At 36.9% G+C, this 19260-nt stretch overlaps 1 non-coding gene across 1 annotated transcript; it reads right to left on the bottom strand.

Moving 5' to 3' along the window:
* Positions 1-17524: 17524 nt before the first annotated feature.
* On the bottom strand, positions 17525-17631 carry LOC111880190 (small nucleolar RNA R71). Its single transcript, XR_002846399.1, has one exon. It is a non-coding gene; the product is annotated as a small nucleolar RNA R71 (small nucleolar RNA).
* Between the last annotated feature and the right edge of the window lie 1629 nt (positions 17632-19260).

The raw sequence follows: 19260 nt of genomic DNA, 5'->3' as shown, positions 1-19260 counted from the left end.
ATGATAACTCCTTCCTTGGGCCTTGATGAGCCGAAAACCTTTCTTTGGGCCCTATTAGGACAAAACATCTATTGGGCTTTCCATTGGGACGGAAACCCTTCGTTAGGCCTTAATGGGCCGAAAACTCCTACCTTTCGGCTTTAATGAACCAAAAACATCTATTGGGCAAAAACTTCCTATTGGGCCAATCCAAAAATCGAAGCCCATTATTTTTGGGCCGCCCTTTGGGCAGAGAACCCTATGGGTCAGTTATGGCTGAAAATAAAGAAAAAGGATTGGATAGAAAGAGTGTGACACTTCATAATTACCCAACAAACTTCAAAGCTAATGTCCATCATTTATCTAAGAAAATGTTAATAGCCACCATATATCAAGGTAATTACCCACCACACTTCTATGCCACAAGAAGTCAAACAAACTCTTCTTTCCCCTCTCTCTCTTATTCACGACCGAGACCCTCCACCACAAACACAATATTCATTTGCAAATTCATCCCATTCCAAACTCTCTCAAATCCTCTCATTTTCCCTCAAAATTTTCATGTGTATGTGTGTGTTCTTCAAGGGATCTTCTCCAAAAGCTCATAAACTTGGTACATAAACTTGGTAAGTGCTCTTGTTAAACTCAAGTATTCTTACATCATTCAAACTAAAACTCTTGTTTATACACTTTGTTGTGTGTTAAGTACTTAGAACCCTTGAAATTTTGTGAGTATCATCAAGAGGTGCAAGGCTATGCTCGAAAATCTCATCACCCTCCTTGATTCCTACCACACGACATCAACCAATGTGAGCATCATACCTCACTTCTTTTTCATGTTCTTCATACTTTTTTTTTGGGGGGGGGGGGGATACAAGTCTAAATCTCGTTTAACCTTTGAATAATTACATGGACCAATGTGTTATGTGTTTAACCTTTGGGTATTTTCATAAACATGTAGTTTATCTTATACATCTTTATAAAAATCATGAGAAATGTGTTTGTTAACATATATCTTGCACGAATACTTGTGGAGATGGGTTATACACTCAAAAATAGCAAAAATAAGTGTTGTGTTCAAACATGTATAACCTAAACTTAAACTTCAGCTTTCAACAGAAAAGTTATGGTCTATTTACGGGCTATTTTGAACTTCTTATACTTAATATTTTTCACAACTGTTCTATATGCAAAAAGTTCAGGTTTATAACTTTCTAAGGACTACTTGCACGCATTCATACGATTTTTCTACAATATTTGACGATTTTTACAAAACTGCCTATCATTTCAGAAATGATTTAGGACCAGTCTGTGAAGATGAACATTTTCACATTGGTTTGTGACCATTACAAATTATAATAAAAATTATGAACAAAGTAGACTCAATTTCCAAACTCTCCGATTTACGGATCCGAATTTCAACTTACGATGACTTATCTATAACTTTTCTAAAAACATGGACAGAAAAGACAAAAACTAGAAATTGTCCTTATCATACTAAAAGTTCTTATATTTGTGTTAGATGTAAGTTATTATGATATATATTCTTTTAAAACATCTAGACATGTTAACTTATATTTATTTATATACATGATAAAATAAAATGTCTTGACAAGCAACATAATAAACTGTAATTGGTATAGTTTAGAGATCAGAAACCACACTTTCAAAGGACACATAATTATTTATAGGCATAATTATCTTATTTTGCGAGTAAAACGGAGTCATAGTCCACGTAAATCTGTTAAGGCTCTTGTGAGACTTTCCTTCACTGTAGCTAACTAGCGTAGACCGTAAGTCCTGTAGTTATAACCAGAGTCTCCTAGAATGAGAACTTGATAATTGTGTATAGATCTATATGAGGTTGACGCCCCCACATATGAGTTGTTCGATACAGCTAGACGAACCAGTCTAGGGTGACAAATATCTTACCGAAACCAGCGTCTGAAGAACGTCATGACAGGCATATCAGTCGTATTAAGCATGCTTATAATGACTCACATAGGGAATAACAATACGATTTTGGTTTACAGGAAGCTTACAGTTCATCTGTTTTATTAAACTATAAAGTTGGAAATCATTTTTCAAGTATTTAGTCTCTTACACTTCCGGTCTTATGGTTTAAGACTACAGTCTTTCTTACATCAGAAAATATTGGATTTTCTGGGAACATTCACTTTACTTTTACAAACAAAAGATAACAAAGGACATGCATGCATATATTCATAGTTTTGGAGCTAAAACACTCTGATTACAAATATAATTATAAAAACATCAAAATATTTTAAGTAAAGTGTAAGTACATACAAGTTAGGGAAGTGTCATAAAGAGAGCATAATAAAAGTAGTATGGTGATTTGAAAACTACTTTAGGCCTTGGGATATGTAATTAGACTTTGAATAAATATAGTCTGATCAACTATATTTATCCGAGGTGTGACTAGCATATGCTGGGAAATAGTCGTAGTGAACAACGAGTCTAACACTTACCAACACTGAGATACTAAGAATCAAACGCAACATTTAAAATACTATAGGAGTATTTTAGGATACCATAGAAGCATACACCTAAACCCTCTATGTAGTTCATATACCTCTATTCTCGCACAGACGACATGGCTGAATTTCACCACGAAGAACCCTACTACTTAGCCATGGCAGCCAACGAATGGATCGAGGAGGAGCCAGAAGAGGTCCATGAGAAGAACCCTAAAGAGGGTCTTGAAGAATACCAAGAGGTGGATTTACGACGAGGAGAATTCTGATGAGGGGTTAGACGAGGAGAAAAGTACTGGAGAAATCATTAGTGAACCTTACCCTATCAACAGCAGGCAAGAGACCCTTTGACCTCCTTCCTTCCAAGTATGTAGACACCCAATAGGGGTCCTCTTTAGATGAACATTGCTAGTACGAAAATATTGCCTATTCAGGGAAAAGCTTCATTGCTGACATCTACCTCTGTCCAGGTGGTACCTCCACAAGGGGCAACACAACTACATGTTTGGGCTAGAGGAGATGTCCAACGATCCGCATTAGGCATGCACCCACTACACCATACTCCGGGCCCCATCACCCTCACAAATCAAACACTACCTCCGATTGTACCACAAGTGGCCCGTCTAAACACCCAGGTTGAAGATCTCCATCATGAGGTAATGGGGATTGGAGGCAAATCCAGAATGCGACAATGCCAATTCGAAGCATCCATGAAGAACAAGAACACCATTCAGGAGCCGTACTGAACCACTAAGCAGAGTGGGAGAACATTACGGACCGTCTACAGTCCTTAGAGGAGGAAGTGGCCACCATGAGACAACAAATCCTTGCAGTCGAAACTAGGGCAGCCCTAGCAGTGCAGAGGGTGGAAGAGCCCACTCGTGAAATTAGTGAAATGGTTGAGCACCTTGTGCATTATTTCGACATATGAGCGTCACTACATTACTCGCATTATGTCCTAGGTTTATTATGTATTTTGTTACAACTTGTATTAGTAAATCAAGAGAGGTACGCCCTCCAAGAAACCATGTAATCCAAATCAACTCATTTTATTGATATTTATACCCTCTTTTGTTAAACTTAACGATCATCCGATACCTACTACAATTTATTACCAAATATACATCAAAGGAATACAGATCGAAAACATATAGAACAACAAAACATGTGACTTATAAGTGTGCATACCAAAATGTATGTCTGTAAAAATAGATGAGATACAAATAGAAATGACCATAGTTACTTACGAGCCCGCTTGCCATCATGCAACAGAATTATGTCCTCCTATGGAGACAACCAGCACCCCGGCGAAACACCGATCCTACAGATAGACTCCGCTACATTCCAATCCGCAATGACAGTTGTTGTGACAGTCGTCATGGCACAACTAAACGCTAACGACACAAATGGAAATGGAATAGGTATCGACAATTCCAATCACGATAAAAACCAAGAGCACCAATGAGTGGATGCCTACCAGGACACCCTAAACCAGAAACCCAAGACAAAGAAATGAAATTCCTGGAAAAAGAAAGGGAGCAACTCAAGTCAAGGACCTACCAAAAGGCAACAAGCTGTAGCAGCTCATGCCCCCACTAACCCTACTACCTCAACACCGAGAACACCATATGTTGGGATTCGCCCAAAATGCAAAAGTGCAGTTTTCATCACTATGGAGCCTGTCGAGAGTGACACTGCAAGAATTCCAACAGGAAGGGGCATACTGCACATTTCTGTAGGGCACCGACACAACCAATCTCCTAGGTCCTCGAAATTGGAATAATCCCGATCTATTACGGGTGTGGTGAACCTGGACACTTCAAGAGGGATTGTCCAATAACAAGGAACTCTGGCAGGGATGGAAGAGTGTTGACGATCACCGCAGGAGAGACCCTACCGAAACCACCTGTGAGTAGCGGTTTGTTTTCCCAATAATGATATTAAAAGCTTTAGTAAATAATTATAAATTACTCTCCCATCCAAACGAAACATTTTAGTGATATAAAAACTAAGGGTCCTCACAGGTGAGCTATGATGGCTTAGTGTATACATTATGGTCATATATAATTAAGATTTTAAAGGCTTAGAGTGCGTGATTTCGCCTTATTTCTTGTTCCTTGTTTGGTCATCGATTTAGGGCAGAGTCCCTCAGTTGTAGGTCTCGCCAATCTTAATTATACATGACTTGTATACACCAAGCGATTATAGAGGGGTCTGGTGGGGACCATATTATGAAATTTCATCTCTAGTAATCAAAACACTCATACTATTAGTACTCGCTAAACGTGGTACAAAATATTTGCAATAGTAATAACAAGGATGAAACTGGTAACATTAAAAACGTGTACATAGGACACACTATCATTCCAAACAACCATGCCTTCCAAATCAATCCAACATCTGTTACAACAAGAAGCCCAACAGTGTCAATTGACATGGGTTGGCTTGATCCTCACCATACGAATTTCATGTGCCACAAAGAGACCTTTCACCTTAACCAATCGATTAACGAAACCCTTAAAACTTATATCGACAAATCCCCGAATCATCCCTAGAATCTAGACTCATAAGTACATATGTAAGTAATAACACGCTCTTCCTAGGCACAATAGAATTTGGAAACAAGAAGCAAAAAGACCTCAAAGGAACCTCAGAAATTTATAACCTCCGCGGGATGTTACCAGAGTCCTTTCGGAAATATCACTTATGTGCCAAGTTGGGCTTGGAAATCGACTCAAATCATGGAGCCATTTCCATAGCCAGACAACCAAGGCCACTTAGCACCAACATAAACACGGAAAGTGTCCGGTCGATGGAACGATCCAATAAGTTTGAGAATTATCAGACCAAGACTTGAACCTCAGAGAACACCTATCCGACTCATAAAGAGGAAAGGCTAATTGTCCATAGGACCATTGACTACTAAGAATAGAAAAAACCCATCCTCAAGGATCGATATACCGTATCCCTAATCGAAGACTTATTCGACCAACTTTAAGAAACAAGCAATGGTCGACATTCCATTAGGTCAGAATACCGTAGTAGGAAACTCCCAAGACAACCTAGGAGTTTTAAGGCCAACTAAATCACTGGAACTTTAACCTTAGTAACAAGAGCGTCCGCCTTAAGGTTTAGAGACAATACTTTCAGAGCGTTAACTACACGATCCTCGTTAGCCACGACCAGTCGACCACTCATTCACCTCACCATATTGGACGCAAATGCAAACCACCCCCTGTGTTGGGTTGAGATGACTAACAGACGGCTAGCCAAAGGGAAAGTACCCAACAACACTATCATCGGCCCCGAAATCACCAGAGAGACAACCGAAAAGATCACCCAAACTCTGTTGGATTAATGTCTAAGTCCATAACTATAATTGGTAAGACTTGACCCGACCCGGCATGGTCCATTTGGGTTGCATACCATCATGCACTTGGATAGACTATAATGAGAGAAATAAGACACTTATGGTTATTAATATATTATAAGTTCTAGTATATTAATAATAAGAATAATAAGATTATTTAATTAGTATTGATCAAGAATTAATCTAGGATTAATTAAGTGATCAAAAGAAGACTAATTAAATATATGGGTTGATTGTGTAAATCATCCATACTTGTATAGTAGGCTAATGCTCCATGGATAATCAAGTTGGGCTAAAACCCATAGGATGGTCCATGGATGCTCCATGGTGTATTTGTACCCATGGATCATGGAAATGAAAGGCCATGTCAATTAGGGTTTACATGGTGTAACCCTAACTATATAAGCATCTTATTCTTGACCAAAATCGGCCACTAGAGTGTGAAGTGAAAGGGCTAGCCGATTTCATGAGTTGTAGAATTCTCTCAAGTTATTCTAAGTGTTTTGGTGATTGTGATTCCATTTGAGGCTTCCACACTATTGGGGCTAGGCACTCAAGCTTCATGAAGACTTTCTACATCAAAGAGGTATGTATTCTAGCTTGTTACACTCATTGTTTTGTATGCTAGATTAGGATTATACCTTCGATGTTCTTATTTGTATGTATAATAGAGAAAACATAGATCCAAGGTATTTAGGGTTGCATGTACACTTAGGAGTGTTAGAATGCTCATAACCCAACAGTGGTATCAGAGACTAGGCTTGTTTTCTTGTTATACCTACAATAGAAGCTGGAAAAAACGAATTTGTTGCTGTCTGATCATCAGACTCGGTGAGTCCATTAGGAGACTCGGCGAGTCCATGCCTAAAATGTGGTCAATTCGATCCAAATCGCCGAGTTGGTTCATGCACTCGACGAGTTGGACCCCCAGACAACATATTTTCGAAGTTTTTGGCTAGAAATGGACTAGGAACATTACCCTAAGTTGTTTTTGAACTTATAAACTTGTTTTTGATGTGGTAATGTTCATGCTAATCCATTTTCAAAGATAATTGTCAATAGATTCATGTTTTGTATTAGTTTAAGGTTTAGACTAATTACATAAAAAAGTTTGATTTGAATTATCTTGTTCTAATGAGTTGCTTAGATTAATAGAAAAGTTGAGTGAAATAGTTGTTTTCAATCCAAATTAATCTAAGAGTTGATTCTAAAATGTGTTTTTGTAACTTGTCCTCAAGTTATATGAAAAGTCACATTTAAGTTTCATAAAACTCATAAAAGTTGGCAATGGTTACAAAAGATGAAGAGTCTTGTCCTTAAGTTATGGAGGTTCAAGAGTCACTTCATTAATAAATACATAAATAAAGTGTAACCTTAATTAATTTCATAAGTTATAAAATAAAGAAAAGTTAATTCTTTTATTAGTTTAAAGTCTTCCATAACTTGTCCTCAAGTTATGGAACTTGAAGAGTTTTTGGATTAAAACTACTTTAAACACATAAGTTATGGAATTAATTAGTTTTGAATAGTTTCAAAACTTGCCCTCAAGTTTTGGAATTTGAAAAGTTTTCACTTATGAATACTTTAATTCCAACTTAGCCCTTAGAATTTTAAAAGTTAAAATTCAACCCTTATACTTTATAATATTATAAGTTAATAGTATATATATGTATAAGAGTAAAGTCAGTCTTACCGCTAGTACGCCTCATTCACGAAGCCGGTCTATAAGGTGGGTATAAGGTTGTTGCCTATAAAATGGCAACCTAATGGGTGTCCACTCTCACCCACCGCTTGCTTGATAGGTGGAGGGTCGTTAGCCGAACGGGTTTGACAGGACTATAATTCTCCCTTCATTAAAAGTATTAATGATAAATACTAAGTAACTAAAGTCTTAATAATACCCAATCTTAGTTACTTAGGAAAAATGTGAATAAGGTGCTAATCCATGAAATTACACTTTGCACTTTGTTTAAGTCGGTTAGTGGAGCGTGTGTGGTTAACCGGCACACTAACGCGTATTTAATAAGGTAGGCAAAGGGTAACTTAATGTTTATCATAGTATCGATGGAGCGTGTGTGGTTAACCGGCACATCGATTAAGGGGTAAACACTTAAGGGTACTAAGTAATTTGCATGGTTACTTCACACATTGTTTTGTGATCCTCGGCATCCCAGTCACAAAACCTGAAGGGCACACTCGAGATTGAAACATGCCTTTGAACAGTTCAATGAATCTCAAAGATCTAGGAGTTTCAAAACCAATTAAAACCTAATAATACATTTCGTTTATCTTGGTGGAAATTGGTGAATCCTCATTCACCTACCTTCAAATATTTTATAGCTTGGATTACGGCATACCTCTTCTAAGTTATAAAATAGTTTGTTGGGTCCTAGCCTTAATATTTCAGATTGGGTGTCATATTAAGGACTTAAGAACAACTATCTTGAATGTCTCCCAAAAGATGTCTGGTTTAGACATTTATGATCTTCCCAAATCTCTTGAAACAAGCTTTCCTAAATGAAGATGATGTCCCTAGGAAATCATACTTCTTCCACCTCCTCCAATTATTCTCCCTAACCCACAAGTTCTTGAAAAGTTTAAGGTCACTCAGGCCCTATTGGCAAGGCAAGGTCTAGGTGTGTTCACATCTTGGAGATGTAGTCACATATTGACAAGCCGGGAGAGTTGGGTGTCAAAGTCTTGAGAAAGTTGGTGGTTCAATCACTTTGTAAGTCATATAGCGAGTTCCATTGGGAAACCTATGAAACAGGCTATGACAAGACCCTTAATGATCTTATCTATTTGTTAAGATCAACTCCCTTAAAACTTGATGGACATTGACAATAGTGACACAGGAAATCCCAGAAAGCATTCTCTTCCCAATGGAAAGGGATCGGCCATAGTCAACTCGGTTGACCAAATGGTAAAGAGAAAAGCTAAGTCTGTGATAGTCCCGTGTACCATTATCAAAAGGGTCCATATGTTTATATTGCCAAAGAAAGGGGGCATTGGTTGCGAAGCTGCCAAATTTCCCTAAGGATGTTAAAGTCAATAAGTTTGACTCTACTTCAGGTAAAGTCCACTATCTAACTCTGTTAAGTTTCTATTATGAGATTCTTGATACATGATGTGACTGGGCCACATGGTGATGTTTTAAGAATCAAAGAAAAGTGAAGAAACTTAAAGAAAGAATATGCTGAATCTGATGGCGTAGATGGATTTCTATCGCATAGTTTGAAGATCGGATTCTTGAGCTACTTATTAGGAGTTATGAGATATTGCTTAGGAGTAGATAACAACAAGTTTTCATATGGATTGTAAGGATAAGTTTTTCCGCAAAGTTTTAAAATAAAAGAAAAATTTTGATTTTATTTATTTTAAAATATCCTTACAATGGCATTTGAGGAAAAATTGTTGCTTATATGATTCCATTAATAGCAAGAGTGGAAATATGAAATTGATTCTTTCATTTGTGGTAATGTCTAAACTTACCAAATAAGGAAAGATTCTCATCACCCAAGTCTCAATTGGACCGGAACTTGGAATCATGCAAGTTATATAGCATGATGAATGAGAACTTTTAAGTTTTGGAAAATTAAGACTAATTACTTGTTCACATGGATGTGTGAGTCAAGTAAAGGACTAAGGGATCGAGTACACATTCTTGTGCACTGATTAAGTCCACCACAAAAATATCAATAAGACTATTCGTCATAATTTACTTTAGCTTAGTAAATATGGTTATACTTACAAGCTTAAGTGTAACTCTGAGACATTGGAAAAGGTTCCAATGTATGGCAGAGCGAATAAGAAGAATCAAATTAGGCAGAAGGATAAAAGTTTCTCAAATCTGAAAAGATGGGAGAGTACTTTAGTATCAGTTTTGTGATCATCTTAATGATTAAGAAACCATATCAAAATTAGTTCTCTAAGGAAATTTTAGTGCATTCTTATGACTAAGAAGGGGAACTTGAATTGTTGAAATGGTTAAATCATGAAGATGAGTCATACTTCGTTCCAAAAACAATTTTGAGAGTCATACTCCAAGATTGTAACTTGAGTGACATGTCTCAAAGAAGGTTTAAAACACTTGTCAAATGTAAGAGTAAAAGTTTTCTACTCTTGTACATTTGAAATTGGTAAGTTGTGATGTTTTGGATAAAACAAAGACCAACTTAGGCCAATTGTGTGAAGTGTTTGTCTTGGTTAGAATCCACACTATCTCTTGGATGTTTGACAAGGGAGTCTTATAGGTCAAGAGGACAGTGGGAGTCTTTAAAGTCTTGAAAGTCTCAAGAACTAATCAAGAATAGAACCTGAAGTTCTTCACTAGCACACGACTTGCGGTTTATAACCTATCGTGTTGACATATCCTGTGCCCATTCCAGTTAAAGTTGGCTTTGCATATGAGTTTTTAGAGTTCTCATTTGTTGCACAACAACTTGGAAGCAATGGCAGGTCCATATGAGTTTGGATTTGTCATTATCCTTGTCTTGTGATTATGGTTTTGACAAATTCATATGGGTAGGAACTCATACACCATATAAATCTAAGTGTCATAAGGTTTCTCTCCGATTCATGAAAATGATGGTGAGGAAACACTTTCACTAAGTAGATTTTAGCTAGATAGTAATTGTGATATTTGCATTCTCAAAGTCGTTAGTGGAGCGTGTGTGGTTTACCGGCACACTAATCTGGACTTGTGAGAACTGGCAAAAAGGTCTAACTATTATGATTACGGCATCCCTCTTCATAATTTTTTAGACACACAAGTGTGCTATTTAAGGGAAGGTGTATGATTTTGATAAAGTCTTATCAAAACAATCTAGTATCAGAAATATGAACTTTGGTAAGAAAGTCAGCTGATTTATGAGTACATGTCAAAGCTAGTGGGAGCATGAGTGTTATGCTAGTAATCATCATGTTAGTGGGAGCATGATAATTATGATAAGTATTGCAAGTTAGCAATGTTAATTATAGAAAACAAAAGTTTCAATTGGGAAAGAGTTGTTTTGCTATAATTAAGGGAGAGGAAATTATACTTCATCTCAAATCTATAAGCTTAGATCGTGAGGATTTAGTCATTTAGTCAAGGATATATATATATATATATATATATATATATATATATATATATATATGAATTTCATGTTGGAATGACTCAACATAAGGAAATTTTGTATATGAGTCCATTATTTGCGTTCTTAAATTCGATTATGATTACAGCATCCCTTTTCATAATCTGAATTATGAAAACTTGGCAAATTGAAATGGAAATGTTATAGCAAAAGACTGGTTTAGTCTTTATGTGAGACATCATGAATCGTGTCCCATATGCTTCGGTTATAGGATCGATTACATGTGCTATATTCATCCTTTCTAAAATTTTCCAAATGCCTGGGGCATTAAGAAGGGAAAAGGTTTAGAACTGGATATGACTAAAAGGATTAAACAATTGTCAGGGACAATCTAAGGTTTACCAAAGATTGGTTGCTCAAGGACAGTTGGAAGTATAGTGATAATTCTGGAAGGACCATATTGACATAATCTGTAAGGAGGCAACTCTTGTTCAGAAGTGATAGTCAAAATGGAATCTGGAAATGTTTCAAAGTTAGAATTTTTTCAATCTATTTAAGATTAGGAAACTTAATGCAAGAAGGATGTTTCTAAGGAGCTGATCTCCTTTGGAATGCTCTGTAATGATTGTTGTCAAGTCTTTCTGACTTTGTGCATAATCATTACAAGAAGATCAATGCATATAAGTTTAGAATCTAACAGATTTCAGTAAATGACATGAATTTGGAATTCTTGCATTTGCAGTAAGGATTTGGGAGTGTGAAAAGAGAATCATTGAAGTTATGTTCAATTGATCTAGTTCACAAAGTAAAGATCATAGATAAACATAGTATGCATACTTGGTGTATGGCATGACTAGTGTTTAGAAAACATAGTGTACATGCTTGGAGCATGGGACAACTATTGTTTTAAATTCAAGAATAAAGTTGATAGCTGAAACAGTATACAATGAATAATGTGTAATCATATGGTGATAAATAAAAGGTGTTTTATTTATGTTAAAAGGGTTTGATACCATATTGGATTCAATTATTATTGTGTTTCACTTTGCATGTTTTGACTTCCCGAATAAACTAGGTTATTCTTCCGGAATGACTAAGTTATTCAAACCATCCACAGTCGGTCATATGTTGGAAGTAGATATGAATTAAGACTGTCATGGGTTGGCTTGTAGAAGTCTAAGGTGTTGGACAAAGGGTTACAACACTCATGAGTGCTCATAAGTTTTGAGTATTGGATTCAACCCGCGCTCAATGGAATCACTTCATGGATTTTATCACGAGTGATCATGAGACGATAATATCTTATATTCTTCAAACCTAGAGATATGAGTTGTTACTATGAGTTGATAGTACATTGATTGCACGAAAACGCATTTGGTAACTCGGTGCTATAAAACGTGCCTTTGTGTATGATTCAACAAGTAGTAGAACAAGCCATATGAGTCGAAGTTTATCCGTTCCTTTTACCTTCGGGATAAAAGCGATATCTGTGGGCCCCTCGATGATTTGATGATGACAAATGGAAGTGCTCGGCCGGGCCAGGACTGATTTGATTTGTTCAATTAGTCAGTCGTCATAAATCGAAAATCGGGAAACAACAAATGGACAGAGAGAATGATTATAATCCATGTCTCAGTCCATACGATATCTAGAATGGAGGAATATATGATCCCTTATCTAATGGACAAGTCACTAACAAAGGTCAGAGTTCATCTACAAGGTCAGAGTTCGACAGAAGCTTTTGAGAGCTATGATTGCCAGTTGGTTCCTGAAGTCATACGCAATATTAGTTTTAGACTTATCCAAGTGGGAGACTGTTGGATTAATGTCTAAGTCCATAACTATAATTGGTAAGACTTGACCCGACCAGGCATGGTCCATTTGGGTTGCATACCATCATGCACTTGGATAGACTATAATGAGAGAAATAAGACACTTATGGTTATTAATATATTATAAGTTCTAGTATATTAATAATAAGAATAATAAGATTATTTAATTAGTATTGATCAAGAATTAATCTAGGATTAATTAAGTGATCAAAAGAAGACTAATTAAATATATGGGTTGATTGTGTAAATCATCCATACTTGTATAGTGGGCTAATGCTCCATGGATAATCAAATTGGGCTAAAACCCATAGGATGGTCCATGGATGCTCCATGGTGTATTTGTACCCATGGATCATTGAAATGAAAGGCCATGTCAATTAGGGTTTACATGGTGTAACCCTAACTATATAAGCATCTTATTCTTGACCAAAATCAGCCACTAGAGTGTGAAGTGAAAGGGCTAGCCGATTTCATGAGTTGTAGAATTCTCTCAAGTTATTCTAAGTGTTTTGGTGATTGTGATTCCATTTGAGGCTTCCACACTATTGGGGCTAGGCACTCAAGCTTCATGAAGACTTTCTACATCAAAGAGGTATGTATTCTAGCTTGTTACACTCATTGTTTTGTATGCTAGATTAGGATTATACCTTGGATGTTCTTATTTGTATGTATAATAGAGAAAACATAGATCCAAGGTATTTAGGGTTGCATGTACACTTAGGAGTGTTAGAATGCTCATAACCCAACAAACTCGAGCTTGACTAGAGGCATATAGAAACTGACAAAAAGGCTATGCAAGTAAGCGAGAGAAGCCCTTGGAATCCCAAGTCGATGATCACGTACTGTTGAAGGTCTCTCTTTGGAAAAGGATGATACGCTTGGGATCGAAGGCATGGGAAACTGAACCCGAGATACATCGGACCCTGGAAGTTCTTTCTAGGATTGGTCCAGTGCCTTATAAACTCATGCTACCGCCTGAACTCAGCAATGTACACCCTATCATTCATGCGTAGAAAGAAAGGCCTACCTGGCGAAACTCTCGTTGTCCCAATTGATAAGATTGAGGTAGATAAATACTATCATGTTGTCAAGGAACCCATTAAAACAATGGACAGAGAAGTGAGGAGTTCCAAGCAAAGCCGCATTCCCACTGTGATGGTCCGATGGAGTGCCAAGCGAGGACCAGAGTTCACCTGGGAACGCGAAGACCAAATGACGCAGAAGTACCCCCATCTTTTCCCTAGTTCTTGAAAACTACTTTAGAATGAATTTCAGTACGAAATTCCTTCTAATAGGGGGATGATGCCACAACTAGCAAATTAGGGTTGAGATTGTGATTCTTGTACGAGACAATTTCCTCCATGTAACCTTGCAACATCCCATTTAGGGAAACTCAAACAACAATGCTATTTAGGTCCATACGTTCAGACATTGTGATTCAAGTCGAAACAACCTCATATAAGCCCAAAAAATCGATCCAATAGCTAAGTTCAATCAATTTTGGGTCTTAGCCCAATAATTCACAACCCAAAACCCTTATTGGACCAAGACTTCTTAATTGGGCCCTATAGGGCCGATAACTCCTTCATTCGGCCTTGATGGGCCTACAACATCTATTGGGCATTCCATTGGGCTGAAAATACTTCCTTAGGCCTTAATGGCCGAAAACTCCTACCTTTGGGCTTTAATGAACCGAAAACATCTATTGGGCCAAGCCAAAAAGCGAAGCCTACTATTCTTGGGCCACCCTTTGGGCCAATAACCCTATGGGTCGTTTATGGCTTAAAAAAAGGATTAGATAATAAGAGTGTGAAGCCCCATAATTACCCAACAAACTTCAAAGCTAATGTCCATCATTTATCTAAGCAAATGTTAGTAACCACCACACATCAAGGTAATTACCCACCATACTTCTAGGCCACAAGAAGTCAAACAAACTCTTTTTTCCCTTCTCTCTCTTACTCATGGCCGAGACCCCCCCCCCACCATAAACATAACATTAATTTGAAATTCATCCCATTCCAAACTCTCTCAAATCCTCTCATTTTCCCTTAAAATTTTCGTGTGTATGTGAGTGTTCTTCAAAGGATCTTCTCCAAAAGATCATAAACTTGGTAAGTGCTCTTGTTAACCTCAATCATTCTTACATCTTTCAAGATAAAACTCTTGTTTATAAACTTTTTTGTGTGTTAAGTTATTAGAACCCTTGAAATTTCGTGTATTTCATCAAGAGGTGCAAGGCTAAGCTCAAAAATCTCATCACAGTCTTTTCTTCCTACCACACAACATCGACCAAGGTGAACTTCATACCCCACCTCTTTTTTGTGTTCTTCATACTTTTTTTTTGGGGGGGGGGGGGGGGAGGGGAGGGATACAACTCAAAATATCATTTAACATTTGGGATAATTGCATGGACCAATGTGTGATGTGTTTAACCTTTGGGTATTTATATGAATATGTTGTTTATCTTATACATCTTCATAAAAATCATGAGAAATGTGTTTGTTAACATATATATATATATATATATATATATATATATATATATATATATATATATATATATATATATGATATGGGATTATTTAGTCATAGAAATCATTCATTATCTTATTAATTATTGTTGATTTTATATCATTTTATGAACAAAAGATACTTAATTACCTTAAAATTTCAATTTCAGCAATAAAAGACATGCTTGGATGAAAAAGGAAGAGGATTGAGTGATTGGAAGCTTAGAGATCAAGGATTAAAGAAAGAAGCTAAATAAAAGAAGAAAGTCGACGAGTTTTTAGCACAAACTCGACGAGTTTATTAGAATATTCTAGATTTAAGGATGCCTTGCCGTACACGCTGGCCACGCGAATTACTAAAGAAACTCATCGAGTTCTTCTAAAAAACTCGACGAGTTGGGCCGATTATTGGAAACTGTAAATAGATAACTTATAGGACCGAAAACCTAACTTTTACTCGAGGCTAGGTGCGACTTTTGAAGATCAGAAGGCTTCTTGGAGCTGCTATTTTTGAGATTTCAACATAAGAGACAATTTCAAAGAGAATCAAAGGCAAATAATCATTCTTCTTTTCTTAATCTTCGTTTTGAACCATGTTTGAATCATTGCATTTTGATTTTAGGTTATTACTTGCTTTAGATTTGAGCTAAAAACTTTTTACTTCTGTTGGATTAGATAATCTTATGAACATGGTTTGATTGAGTGGTTGAATTGATATTAATTTGGTTATTCATCTTGTTAAGCTTATTAAAGATCCTTATGTATTGATGATAAATATTTTTAGTTAATAAATAAATGATTGAGTTGCATGAATATCTTCTTGATTACTTGATTCATATAGTTTTATGAATATAAGATTGTATGCCTATAAATAGTGAATATGAAACTAGGGTAACTATAAAATGTGTAAATCAATGTGTGAGCATGTGAGATGAACAACCATACATGAGTTGATTGAATTGAACAAATTCAATTAACTATTGTTGTAAGTCTTGCTTGATACGAACTGAACACTAGGAAACTTGTTAATTTAATCACTTGATCACTAATTGAATTAAATTGTCTACTAAAGGATTGGTAATAATGAACACGAACCCAATCACATTAGGAATGGGTAACCATTGACATATTCATTTGCACTTTCCACGAAATCAACCATAGGAATAAGTGAATCGAATCTAAACAGAAGTCTCTTTTATCATTGAATCTAGTTGTCCTTTTTTATTCTTCTTAGTAGTTAATTGTCTTTGTTTGAGTTTTAAAGTGCTTGATTAAGTTTCTAGTCTTGAAAAACTAGAGAAAACCCACCATTTTATTTAATTGTATTTAATTAGATAATACTAGTACTTAATTTGATTGTTATCGTTCCCTGTGTTCGATACCCTACTTGCTTAAACTAAACTACTATCGATAGGTACATTGCCTGCGTGTGTTTGTTTTCATTTGAGTTTGTTAGGATTAAAATTAGTTTGTTTTAAACACATCAAGTTTTTGGCACCGTTGTCGGGGAACGATTCTAATAATTATATTGTTTGCTGGTATTATCGATCCTTTGTGTTAGATCTTTCTTGAATAAAGTTACATGTTTTCAGTTCTTATTGATTTTCGATAGATTTGCATTAAACTAGTCGAGTTTATTATTAAAACTCGTCAAGTTTATTCTTCTGTTGACAGTTTCGTAAATTCTTCGTTTTTGGTCGTTTTACGCTTGTTTTTCTGTTTTATTTCAGGTTTTTATGACCCGAGGCTCCGGTTCTACACTAGTGCCACCCGTAGACAATCCGGAGTTGATTATTCGCAAACAAAGAGGAAAAGAGATCGTGTCCGACACATCCACGTTTGGTGAAGAAAGCAATTCCGATCAAGGAGATAATATGGCCGACATCGCCGACATACCGATGGAATATTACAACAAGCGCATAACAGATGGTATCGGGTCGGGACTCGTGCAACCTGCAATCCCAGATACCGCTAATTTTGAGTTGAAGGTTCACATCCTCGCACAACTAAAAGACATTCCATTCCATGGAAAGGAGCAGAAAGATGCTTACAAGCATATTGAAGAAGTTATGGACATTGCTGACTATTTCCACACGCCAAATGTGCCTTGCGATACTGTCTTACTACGGATGTTACCGGTTACATTCAAGGGAGCCACGAAGGAATGGTTGAAATCTTTACCCCCGGATCCATTACAACATGGCAAAAGATGCGCGAGGAGTTCATTGACCAGTTTTTTTTACCTTCTAAGATTGCAAAATTGAAGAAAGCAATTGCTAACTTTGAGCAATTGTTGGGAGAATCACTCTATGAGGCGTGGGAGAGATATAAGGGGTTAATAAGAAATTGCCCTCAGAACGACCTAAACATGCAACAAGAGGTTTCCATCTTTTATGATGGCGTGAACGTCACAACTAGGCAATTACTAGACTCCCAAGGACCCCTTATGAAGAAAGCACCAGCTATCATTAAAACATTGGTAGAAGAATTCTCCAAACATTCAAGAGAATACTATAATCCAAGGAACGATACAGCTAGAGGCGTGGTTAACTCAGTTTCCGATGACATGGCAACAATGATGGCCAAACTAGAAAGTATGGATCGTAGGATGACAAAGATGGATCAATCCATCCATGCTATAAAGGTGGGTTGTGACAATTATAGCGGTCCCCATCTTACTAAGATTGCAATCTTGATGAGAACGGCAACCGTAAGGCACAAGTTTGTTATTCGAGTGGCGATAGGTTTGATGATGATTGGCGAAAGCCCAAGAAGGAATGGCTCCCCTACGACGAGTACAAGAAGGCAAAGGAGGAGAAGTATAGGCAAAAAGCATGCGGGTTTTATCAAAAAGAAGAACCAGCGCAAGAAAAGAAGACGGATCTTGAAGCTATGTTAACTCGATTTGTTAGTGCTTCCGAAAAAAGGCATGAAGAATCCGATGCAGCCATTAGAGATCAACAAAAGATGATGAAGGAGCACCAAACAATGATGATGGATCACCAATCTCTGCTCTGGAATCAGCAAGCTTCAATTTTGAATATTGAAAAACCGCTTGGGCAACCTACCAAGCAATTCAACGAAAGAACACCAGGCGGGCTTCCTAGTGACACAGAAAAAAAATCCAAAGGGCACGCACATTAACATAGTGACAACAAGGAGTGGGAAGATAGTCACACCCCTCACTCCAATCCCAAGTACAGATCAAAAAGAGGCACAAGAAAAAGATCAAGAAAATCTGAATTCGCCAACAGTAGACAAAACTCGTCGAGTTCCTGACAAAAACTCGACGAGTTCCGCACCTGATGAGCAAAATAATTCAAAAGCTGAGCCATTTAAGACACCATTACCATTCCCGAGCTGAGCTCGACAAGAGAAGCAAAATGAAGACTACCAGAAGGTACTGGAGAAAATAAAGGCCTTGCAAATCAACATTCCATTATAAACTTAGATCTAACATATTATAAACTAAATTAGGGTTTGGAGCATTACCTTTGATTGTTATATAGCAATAACAATCAATTCCTTGCTTGGATTGGCTTCAAAAGCTTAGTGCCTCAAGTGCTGCACCTCTAATGGAGTCACAAACACCATATACAACTTGGATGAAGAGGAGAAGAAAGGGGGCTGCCGAAAAACGACTAGAAACCCTAATGAATCAGTTCCACACGTTTTTGGGGCCTAAGGGGTCCTTTATATACTTGTGTGGGCTGCTAGGGTTTCTGTCAAAACCCTAATGGACAGCTTAAACTTTAAGCAGCCCATGGAACCTTCTGGATAAGGCCATGGACGAAAATATGATGGGCTTCCATCATAATTTCGTTCACCCCTTATTCCTTTAGCATTCCTTAGCCCATTAACTCAATTATCCAATAATTGCAGTTCAGTCCCCTAAATTTAATTAATCTCTTTTAGCCACAAAATTAATTCTTGACTAATATTAATTAAACAATATGCTTTCTCCTTTAATATATTATTCTCATAATATATTAA

This window comes from Lactuca sativa, chromosome 5 (assembly GCF_002870075.4).
Source record: "Lactuca sativa cultivar Salinas chromosome 5, Lsat_Salinas_v11, whole genome shotgun sequence".
Lineage (NCBI taxonomy): Eukaryota > Viridiplantae > Streptophyta > Magnoliopsida > Asterales > Asteraceae > Lactuca > Lactuca sativa.
The sequence above is the reverse complement of the archived record's forward strand: the minus strand, read 5'-3'. Positions and strand labels throughout refer to the sequence as shown.